We start from the raw sequence: 12061 nt of genomic DNA on the forward strand, positions 1-12061 counted from the left end.
CCCCTTTGTAGTAGCCTTTCTAATGTTGAAATGGAATTTAGACATTTTGGCATTTAGCATTTTATATCTTATACAATTATTAGGCAAGTTAACACGCTTTTGTTGCCTGGCATTTTCTGTCCTATCCATACACGTCCGGGTGGTACAATTTTTTTTTGCAAAAAAGATCATAATAGCAGGAAGGTTAGTTGTATTCTTGATACTTAGTTTGGTAAGTATCTCTCTCTCTCTCTCTCTCTCTCTCTCTCTAGTTTTGTTGTAGGGGAGTTTTGGGGAGTAGGGGAGATCAAAAAATCATTGGCAGCATTATAAGTCAGATGTTACCTTCTTTTCAATGTTTTTTTGAATATTGTAAGCAAACTGATTTATTAATTTCCATTATTTTACTTTTTAAATTCATTTGCCACCATTAAAATCTCTAATTTTTCTAAGGAAGCAACATTTCTTTTGGTGACTGGTTCTTAGAAATTGGAAAATCTATTTTCTCAGGCTGCCAGGGCTTGATTTCATCAGCATACTTCTGCCACACTTAGTCATTAAACTGGCACCTTTGGGGACTATTTTAATTAATTACAAAATGTCAATTAATGAATAGATTAAAATGAGAAGAGGTAACATGGAACAGGTTTAACAGCACAGGAGAGAGATTTGGATCTCTTTAGTCCATGCTTGACACAAAGTTACAGTTTTCTTAAACTGAGAACAAAAGGCACTGGGCTTAGACATCTGGTACCAATTCTGCTGCTAAGGAGATTTGGACCTTCAGATTCTTTAACCTGATGGGGCATCTCTTTTCTCATAGAAAAAAAAAAAAAAAAGAAAGAAAAAGAAGAATAGGGCCGGATTAGGTAATCTCTAAAATCTGTTCCTGCTCTAATATTCTATGTTTCTATGCATATTAGTAACAGCTGTCAAACTATCAGCCTTGGGAGTATATGCTGTGAAGAGTTAGTGATACAGAGAATGGTATTGATGGTGATAATGAAGACTAATATTATGAGGGCCATATGCCTGCAGCAATGACCTCATTTGACTCCATAACTGTTCTGTTATTGCCTTCCATTGTATAAATGAGAAAATTGAGGCTCTAAAAACTTAAATGTGCCCAATACCATAAAGCCCTATGCCTAAGTCAATTATTTCAAATACTAGGCTATATGGAAAGAATATTGTCGGTATTCACCAGTATGTCATTTTTCCTCCCTTTCTATGCACCAATAAGACTGCATTATTGATGGGCTTGAAGATGTATGGCCTTATGTTTAGCTCTGTCCAATGGCTGTGAGCAGAATGTGCACGTATAACTTATGGTCCAAAGCATGGACAAACTACCCGTGATCTGACAGGTGCCTCCTTCTCTGAGATCACCAACAAAGCAGGATGTTTCTTTTTTTTAATTTTTTTTTTCAACGTTTATTTATTTATTTTTTTGGGACAGAGAGAGACAGAGCATGAACGGGGGAGGGGCAGAGAGAGAGGGAGACACAGAATCGGAAACAGGCTCCAGGCTCTGAGCCATCAGCCCAGAGCCCGACGCGGGGCTCGAACTCCCGGACCGCGAGATCGTGACCTGGCTGAAGTCAGACGCCTAACCGACTGAGCCACCAGGCGCCCCCAAAGCAGGATGTTTCTGATGGGTGTTGCTCCAAGATGGCAGCACTTACCCCCTTCTGAAAGCCTGTCATACCGTTTGTAGGACAGTTAATCTTGTTTCTTCTCTGGATGCAGACTCGGCTAGAATAAATTATAAACCCTTGTTGGGTAATCCACTGAAATGTTGGGGTTTTATGTTACCAAAAAAATAACCAACTTTATTTTGGCAGAATCAAGATGTTTTCCTCTTCAGTATATGTTATGGATGTGGAGCTTTGAGTGTTTTCCATATTCCGAGTTATATCAGTATTTTCTGATACAATCAGCCAGCTGGTCAACACCATTGGCTACCATGGAAACATCCTTAAGCATGAATCATTCTGTCCTGCTAGATTCTCCCACATTTTCTCTCTTCTATTTTCCTTAAAACCTTTCATTCCCCCTCTCTAACATCCTTTTCGTAAACACATGCCCTAGATCCCCTGATTTTCAAAGAAATTTTATTCTTCCTTTCAACATTGATTGATTTCAACTCAAATCTGATTTCTGGTACTGACATTTAATAGCAGTGTGATCTCATCAAAGTGGTGTCTCAGACTCAGTCAGAAATCTAAAATGAGTATACATATTGTGGAAGAAGGGGGTTATTATATGATATCACTTCCCCTGAATTGTGTATATTGCTGGGGTCATAAAGTTCTAAAAGGGAAAAGTGGAGTGTCAGACGAAAGTCAACAAGCAGCCCTTTTAAAACAAGGCCGTTCTGGCTGCCCAAGTGGGTCTGCAAAGAAGACCTGGTAAAGACCATGGAGAGCTGCTGTCACTACATATCTGATGGGCCTGGGTTCCTCTTGTTCAGCAAGGTTCATACTAGGGGAGAGAGGTGGTCATGAAGCCAAGAAGAGCAAGAACTAGCTAGAATCTGCCAATGTCTTTTCATTTGTGATTCATGGCCTCTAATACAAGAGATTTCACAGATTAAAGACTGACTGCTCAATCACTTTTACCGTCTGAAACTTACAGGAATTTATATTTGGGGCCAATCAATGCTAGCTTAGCCAAGTCAACAATGCAAAAAAAAAAAAATGCTGCAAGTCAACTATTTTTTTTGTGCTTTAATTCCTTTATTTCTAAGATGCTTGATTTTACTTCAACAACTCAATGTTATAGTTGTGGGGATAATATGTAAATATACACTGAAAATCAAAATAATGATAAAATCTATTTTGTTTCCAAAATAATTATGACAACATATTTTAATTGGTTCCTTTAAACAAATCAATCTGTGAAAATAAATATTTTAAGCTATTTAAAAATAGTGGCCTTACCAACAGTGTGGGTGTCCTTACCTTACCAATTCTGTATCTCCTTGTTCTATAGCCTATGACTATAGATTTAAAATTTATAAAGTGCAGTACATACATTTGAAATGCAAAAGTTCAATAATCATGTTACCCAACTCTTTACTGATGACTCCTGAGAGCACGTGTCCTTTATTTAATATTTATGACATATACACACAAAGAGGTGGATAGCTTCCAAATTCTATCACGTAGAACTTCAAAGTGTATGTGAAATCAAGAAAACTACAAGTGTGGCTTTGAATCTTATATAGGTACTGATCTTATGAAATTAGTTGGAAAAAAATTCAGTGCTTTGGGCTTTAAATAGTCATAATCGTAAATATTTATTTGCTTCCATTTTAACTAATGAATACTGAAAACTAACATACATTTAAACCAGTAATTTTTACTTCAGACCAAAAACATATAGGTAGTGACTATAAGAAATAACACTATTATGGGGTGCCTGAGTGGCTCGGTCAGTTAAGCGTCCAGCTCCTGGTTTCAGCTCACATCATGATCTCACGGTTGGTGAGATCGAGCCCAGGACGGGGTTCCATGCTTACTGCATGGGGCTTGCTTGGAATTCTCTCTCCCTCTCACTCTGTCCCTCCCCTGCTCATGTGCGCACGCTCTCTCTCTCTCTCTCTCTCTCTCTCTCTCAAAATAAATAAAACTTAAAAAAATAAGTAAAATAAAGAAGAAATAAAATATTTTCATTTTATAGATTTTTATTATTTTTTTAATGTTTATTTAAATTTGAGAGAGAGAGAGAAAGCAAGAAAGCAAGAAAGCAAGAGCAAAGGAGGGGCAGACAGAGAGGGAGAGAAAGAGAATCACAAGCAGGTTCCCCACTGTTAGCGCAGAGCCCAACGCAGGGCAGGAACCCATGAACTGTGAGATCATGACGTGAGCTGAAATTAAGAGGCAGACGCTCAACCGACTGAACCAGCCAGGTGCCCCTCATTTTGTACAGATGTTTGTACCATATTTCTTTTGGAAGTGGAGAGAACTTTCAAAATTATTTTTCTTAATCCCTTTATATAACAGATGAAAAAAAGAAGTTACCTATATAAAATAAATTATATAGATCATTAAAAAAAAACATCTGCATAACTTACTAAACCGTTCATGTGTCTGTTTTATTATTATCATTTTTTATAGTTCAGCTAAATACTTATCCCAACCAGTGTACTACATATTTCACCAATTGTGCACATATTTCTGTGATCCAAATCATAAAACTGTCGATTATAGGGTGTTCAAAATCCATTTGGGAAAAAAAAAATGTTTGCAAACCTAATCATAACTAAAGCAAACTGAGAAATTGGAAATTCACTTCAGACAAAAATCAAAGGACATTTTGGAAGAGACTATCCAATTAAATCTAACTATATATTTCAGAAAACAAGTTTTAAGCAAGTATGAGCAAGGTCTTGTGATGGACATTGTACATAGACCACGATTTAAACCATAGGTTCTGACTCTGGGGATACATGATCTTGAGATAGTGAAAAACACATAATCAGTCATTAGAAACTGTGTAAGGATTTGATAATGATTATTCCAAAAGAGAGGAAGTGAAGAAAGCATTCCTGTGGTTTCATCACAGATATAGACATCAGAATAGTGACTTTGGTACTAAACATAAGGGATTTTATAAAGCCAAATAAATAGTGGTAAAGAGGGAAATGTAGATGTAGTGTGTTTGTGTGTATGTGTGCACTCACATGAACATATATGTGTTGTGGGAAAAGATATGTATTATTAGAAAAGTTATCTCATCTAGCTTACACTGAAAAACTGGGACATAGATCCCAAGTCACTTTGGGTTCTTTACTAATAATAACTATGAATAGAAACATTGGCCAAATATGCTAAAATTACAGAATTTTTCAGTTATTAAATTCAAAATCCTTATTTATTTTTTCAAGCCACTTTTATTCTCAATGAAAAGGAATAACAGATCCTGCCTTACTCTATAATGAAAGAATAAAGTGGATTTATGATGTGACCTTTTATTAAAACATGAAGTTTGCCTTCCTAAGATCCTCAAAAATGAGTTATTCTTCCCTGAACAAAAATGGTCCTCTGGGCATTGCCTCATATGGGATAATTTAATAGGATTTGACACACTGTGTAACTGAAACCATATATTCATCTAATGACACTAGATTCATTAAAACAACAACAACCACCACCACCACACTGAATCCTCAAATCTCAGTCCCCTGCCATGATTATTCATACCTCTCAGTTGATTATGATCCCAAATGACAACACAAATCAAAGTAAATTTTCATATTATGTTTTTGCCATTAAGTAAATCTAATTAAATATCTGATAATTAATACAAAGTCTTCTAAAAGAGTTAATACATTGGAGACTGTCCATGGAAGATGAGTCAGTGGGAATTACTTTCATTTCTGCTCTTCAACGTGACTGATATATGTATATTTCTTTTTGACCTGTGTGGAAAAATGTTTTTCTAGGTACAAGAATATATTTCTTCTGGTTGGACATTATTATGTTGGTGGCATATATATGTGTCTTATACCATGTCACCCATCCAGTCAGTCAGTAAATATTTATAGAATGCCTAATATTTGGCAAGTACTATGCTAAAAGCCAGCGATATAAAGTGTTAATATACAGACCCTGGAGTCAAAAGACCATTTTTTTCCATGAATCGCTATTATAATTCATCTAAACCTCTAATATTTAGTGGGGCCTTTTGAGTAGGATTTAGAAAAGGTGGTTATTATGAATTATGGCGTATAATGTTCTTTTACATTCTATTTCCACCTGAGGAATACTTTTCTCCTCTCCTTATCTTTGAACTTGTAACCGGGTCTGGCCCATGGCATATCAGCAGATGTGACGCAAGCAGAGGTCTGAAATCTGCATACGTACTGGGGTCTCTCTCTTGCACTCTACCTTTACCGTAGAGACATGCTGAGTAGCCTGACGGTCCCAGAAAAAGAAAAAGCACTCGCAGTAGGTAGATCTCGAAGGAACCCATGGCCTGGAACTAATCCTAACGGAGGCCAGCAGAGGTCAGTAGAGCTGGGCCAGTAGATGAGCCTTTTGAAGCAGAGACACCCTCATTGAATAATCAGCAAGTGAGTAAGAATAAATGCTCACCTTTATAAGGCTCTCAGTTTGGGGGCGGGTTATTATAGGCCAATAGTTGACAGACACAGAGGAATCTGTGCTTTATAGTGATTCTAATTCCAGATTTTTTTTTGGTTTGGATCTAGTATTTAAAAATATTTACTTACAAAGTTGTAAATGTGTGTTCTGTGTTAAGGAAACAAAGAGTAGTGTGGCTGTGAGTCTTGTTACCATTTTACTTTCATTTAAGAACCAACTGATAAAGGCAGAAACGCAGCAAAGACATCAATGGTATAAATGTAATGAGATGAATAATTCTATTCAGCAAAATTTATCTGTGACAATTTCTTAAGTGATCATAAAAGTTATAAGCAAGTTATTCTCCTCGAAATCTTTGTAAGCTCCCCTGGGTGGTGAGCCTGATTATATAAACATGGAAGACGGTGATGGAATGATTTCTTGATTAAAAGAAAAAAAGAGTTACGTGTCTGTATATATGGGTATTTATTTAGAATTGGATTTGTTTTTCATGCTGAGTTGACTGCAAGAATCACAAATAGGCAACATTCATATAGAAATTCAAGGCCATTGAGAGAGAAACATACTCTAGAAGTAAAACTGTTAACATGTCGTTGTTAACTGGTTAAAATAAAACAAACTTAATCATGTTATATACCTCTAGTGCTTATAGCAATGCCATACACAATGTTAGCACATCATGAATAAACAATAAATAGTGTTATATGATTAAAACAATGATGATACATATATAGTTCTAATAAAAACTTAGATGTTCAGGATTTTCCTCACCTGCTCTGAGGGACAGTGATAGAACCAATAGCTAATACGTTAGAATTTGCCAAATCAGTGGCTTACTCAATGACAAATATGTCCTTTAATTCTTTTTTTTTAAGTTTTATTTTAATTCCACTTAGTTAACATACAGTGCTATATTACTTTCGGGTGTACAATATCGTAATTTAATACTTCCATAAATCACCCTGTGCTCACCATGACAAGTGCACTGCTTATTCCCCATCACCTATTCAACCCATCCCCCTACCCACCTCCCCTCTGGTAACAATCTGTTCTATATATTTAAGAGTCTGTTTCTTTTTTTTAAGAGTCTCTTTCTTGATTTCTCTTATTTTTTCCCTTTGTTAGTTTCTTTTGTTTCTTAAATTCCACCTATGAATGAAATCATATGGTATTTGTCTTTTCCTGACATATTTCACGTAGCATTATTTCCTCTGGCTCCATCTATGTTGTTTCATATTCTTTATTTCTGAATGTTGAAGTCAGAGATCTAATTTATGGTGATGACGAAGTGGACAAACATGTAGAAAGTAAGTCAATCAGAGTGAAGAGAAACAGATTGATCATATCTCAGTAAATGTACTGAAGACGTCTGCGACCTAATACTGTGTTGGGTAAACATTTACAAGACACTATCATTTATCCCTTTGTCCCCAAAATATACCATGTGTAGCATGGGAAACATGTCCATAGTAGGAAAGAGCACTCTCCGTAACCCTTTATTTCTGAGTATTAGCCAAGAGCCAGGGCAAATTTTTTTCAGAAACCATGTTTCTGGTGGAAAAAAAAATAGCTCAGATCCATTGTGCCTCCGTTTTCAATGACTGTATGAAGCTGAATGAAATCTTGTTTTGTTCTAGGGAAGAAAAAAAAACCTGTAACATATAGATTGATGCCTGTAGTTGCTTTTCATTATGTTCCAACTTTTATCCCTTGAGGTGAAAGTCAGATGGCTCTATAACAGTTTACTAAGTGAAACCATGACCAAAAAAAATCCTATTAATGCACTGACTGCAGTAAAGGATCTATAAAAAAAATTCAAACTTTGACAGCTTTTACAATATTCACAATGACCATAAAGCCCATACAATTAATTAATACATAATATATTTAAGCCAAAATTTGCATCTTCATGTGTATTCATGATTTCCTAAATGGGGATTAAACTGGTAGAAAGGCCTCCTCAACATAGAACCCAAGTCCTCAGAGATTGTATAAAAAGGAATCAAGAAAAAGTGAAGGAACTTGATGTAAAATTTTTCTGGGGTAAAGTTTTTGGGTAAATACCTGTTGAGCTCTTGAGTATCTTATAGAGTATGTTCCCACCTCTCTCTTTTTTTAATAAAAAATTGATTAATTTATTTTGAGGTGGGGAGGCAAAGAGAGAGAGAGAAAGAGAGAGAGAGAGAGAGAGAGAGAGAGAGAGAACCCCAAGCAGACTCCATTCTCTCAGCACAGAGCCTGATGTGGGGAGGGGGGCTCAATCTCATGAACCGTGAGATCATGACCTGAGCTGAAATCAAGATTCAGACGTTCCACCAACTGAGCCACTTACACACAATGCCTCCCATCTCTCTCTTTATAAGAGATCGTTACTGGGGGTGTGGAGTGGCACACACAAAAAGTAAACTCTTCAAATTCATCCCTTTCCCCACATTTTATGCCATTTTATCTGCAAATTTACTTGAATACTTATATGCCCTTTCATTCTTCCCGAACAGTGACCTACATTTAGGTTTTTAGGCCTTATTTCTTTTACTCACTCATCCTACCATTTCACCTCAAAAATATACCTACCATTTCACATATCGTCATTATACCTTCTTGTTTACCACATCCTTTTCATTAATATTTATATGTGCACACTTCTCTTCTACCTGAAAATAAGATAATTAAAAATAAAAAGTTAGATCTCTGGATAGATAGATAGATAGATGAGATGCATGGGTAGACGATAGATACACAAAGAAATCTCTAAGGGTGCCTGGGTGGCTCAGTGGGTTAGGCGTCTGACTTTTGACTTCCACTCAAGTCATGATCTATTGGTTTGTTGAGTTCAAGCCCCACATCTCTGTGCTAACAGTGTGGAGCCTGCTCGGGATTCTGTTTCTCTCCCTCTCTCTCTGCCCCTTCCTCTTTCATGCTCTCTCTCTCAAAATAAATAAAAAAAATACATCTCTAGATTGATAGATGATAGATAGATAGATGATAGATAGATGCTCTATAATGGATAGATATCTCTTTTTAAAATTCTTAATGTTTACTTTTGAGTAAGAGAGAGAGACAGACAGACACAAATAGCATGAGTAGGGGGAGGGACAGAGAGAGGGAGACACAGAATCCAAAACAGACTCCAGGTTCTGAGCTGTCAGCACAGAGCCTGACGCAGGGCTTGAACTCACAAGCTGAGAGATCATGACCTGAGCCGAAGTTGGGCGCTTAACTGATTGAGCCACCCTGGCATCCCTATAATGGAAGGATATCTCTTTAGAGATAGAGGAGAAAGAGAAGAGAGAAGTGATAAAATAGAAAAGAGAAAGAGAGAACAGGAGGTCAATGTTAAACTGTTGTGAGAACAAAAGAGGCAAATAGATGCAAGCTAGACCTGTGTATGCACAAAGTGAAGGTTCTAGAATTTAGGGCAAATATTAAGGATTTAGGTCTTGAAGAAGAATATGATAAAGAAGTCTTCAAAAACAAACTGTTATGTGATTAGTGCTTGAAGCTAAAAAAACCACTTTATTATTCTGGGAAGAATGTCCCTTCTTCCACATAAAGCTGCATAAAATTAATAATGTAGCGATTTTTATTAATTAAATTAATTAATATTAGTCCTTACAGAGGTCAGGATGCTTCCTGCAACCACCCAAATGAGAAAAATGGCAAAAAGATATAAAAATATAGTGGGATACTTTGAGATAATATTTGGTGGAATAGATTTAAGGTCTTCAAATAAATATTCCATGAGGCACCTGTTATATATGGTTGACATACAGAGGCCTTAGATAGAAGGGAAAAAAATGGATCAGTACAAATGTACTTTGTCAAAGTAAATAGTACTTAAGTTCAGGAATAATAACATTGAAGAACAAGAATGCAGAATTGGCTACCCTATTTATACTCAAAGCCCTTCTGTGATCATTTTATCCATTTATAAGTCACTTAAATGCTCTTATGGGGGGTTACTGCATGAAAACCACCATGCAATGTGTTGGGCATGTAGTTAGGAATAAAACTCAGCTCTCATTTGACATTACTTACATTATGATAAGGAGAACAGATGAGAAGGCAGCCACCTCAGAACTGTTTCGTAAGAGCAAGAATAGAGGGGCACACAGTGTATTGTGGGTACATGAAAGGGAGCATAATTCAGCATGAAAGGTCAAGGAATGTATATCAGTCAAGATGAGAGTTGAGGTACATTTGAAAGGCTAAGTAAGAGTTCACCAAGAAGATGAGGTGAAAAGAGCAAGACGTGGTAGTAATAACATGAATTTACTCGTCACTGATTAAGCAACTCAATAACCTCAAATACGACACAGATATTTACACTTCTGGCTATGTTCTCTATACCACAATTATCTAGTAATTTTAAGCAGTGTGCATAATTAATGCAGATATTGAACTTAATAAATTATTAATAAAACTGGCAATACATTGGTATGAATTTGTTTGCTCCCTTGTACATATGAGACACATGAGAAAATCTATTGTTTTTGTAAGTACCTTTTCCTCGTCCCTTGACTACCGATCCTGATACACAGAAACAGTCATTCTGTCACTAGCTTTGTGCCAGACCAGAGAGAAGGTGGTCTCCAAGGAAACAATAGAGCAAATAATTAAGAGTTCTCTCACACTGGGGGAGCATCAGATGACATTGAGCTACAGGTGGTCACTGCTATCATGACCTACAAATCTGAAAAATGTTAAGGATCTTTTCATGTCCTGTGTGTAACCCATCAAAAATGTCAGGACAACAGAGCGCTCTTTGCACTATTATATTTCTAAAACAAGGAGCCATTAACTGCCATATTTTGACAAGGAAATGTTCACTAGAAATTTGACGATCCAGGCAACAGCTATGACTCCGCCACCCACTACAACACAGAGCAGTTAAGTCGTGTCTTTTTTAATGTTTTTTTAAAAAGTTTTATTATTATTATTGCAAGACAGAGACAGAGCATGAGCATGGAACGGGCAGAGAGAGGGAGAGACAGAATCCGAAGCAGGCTCCAGGCTCTGAGCTGACTGCACAGAGCCCGCTGCAGGGTACAAACTCATGGAGCATGAGATCATGACCTGAGCTGAAGTCAGAAGCTTAACCGACTGAGCCACCCAGACTCCTCGTCATGTCTTTTTATAAATATGAACATCATTTTCTCTTCAGCAAAACGAAGTTGGATTGATTGATCTTTAATTTTCCTTCTGTATTCTAACGTTTCATATTTCTGCAATCTTATAATGGTACAGTTAAATTCATACAAGTTTTTTAATGATTATTTAGTTATTGAGAGACAGAGAGAGAGAAAGAGAGAGACAGAGAGAGACAAAGTGAGCCAGGGAAAGACAGAGAGAAAGACAGAGACAGAGACTCTTAAGCAGGCTCTGCCCTGCCAGTGCAGAGCCCAATGTGGGGCTCTAACTCATGAACCATGAGACCATGACCTGAGAGGAAACCAAGAGTCAGACATTTAACCAACTGAGCCACCCAGGTGCCCCTCCTGCAAGTTTGTTTTTTTTTTTTTTTTTTTTAAATTTTTTTTTTTTTTCAACGTTTATTTATTTTTGGGACAGAGAGAGACAGAGCATGAACGGGGGAGGGGCAGAGAGAGAGGGAGACACAGAATCGGAAACAGGCTCCAGGCTCTGAGCCATCAGCCCAGAGCCTGACGCGGGGCTCGAACTCACGGACGGCGAGATCGTGACCTGGCTGAAGTCGGACGCTTAACCGACTGCGCCACCCAGGCGCCCCATCCTGCAAGTTTTATAATAACCATAAAAGCATATATCATATTATTTTGTAATATATTTAACATATAAACAATAAATTATGGACTTATTTTCAATATATTTAAACTTTCCTTAATAATTCTAAGGATTATTAAGCAGAGGTCCATGGATCATGCCTCAGTGAGGTCTTATACATATATTGAAAACTGTTGGGAGTATATGTCTGTCAATCGGTGTGTGTGTGT

The 12061-nt window shown here is 36.9% G+C and overlaps 1 long non-coding RNA gene across 1 annotated transcript; it reads right to left on the reverse strand.

Annotated features, from left to right (window-relative positions):
• Positions 1-5302: 5302 nt before the first annotated feature.
• Positions 5303-10664, reverse strand: LOC125164643 (uncharacterized). The gene is made up of 3 exons (XR_007151842.1): positions 10593-10664; positions 8664-8743; positions 5303-5404 (listed from the first exon to the last, which is right to left on the reverse strand). It is a non-coding gene; the product is annotated as an uncharacterized LOC125164643 (long non-coding RNA).
• Positions 10665-12061: the final 1397 nt, after the last annotated feature.

This window comes from Prionailurus viverrinus, chromosome B1 (assembly GCF_022837055.1).
Source record: "Prionailurus viverrinus isolate Anna chromosome B1, UM_Priviv_1.0, whole genome shotgun sequence".
NCBI classification, from domain to species: domain Eukaryota; kingdom Metazoa; phylum Chordata; class Mammalia; order Carnivora; family Felidae; genus Prionailurus; species Prionailurus viverrinus.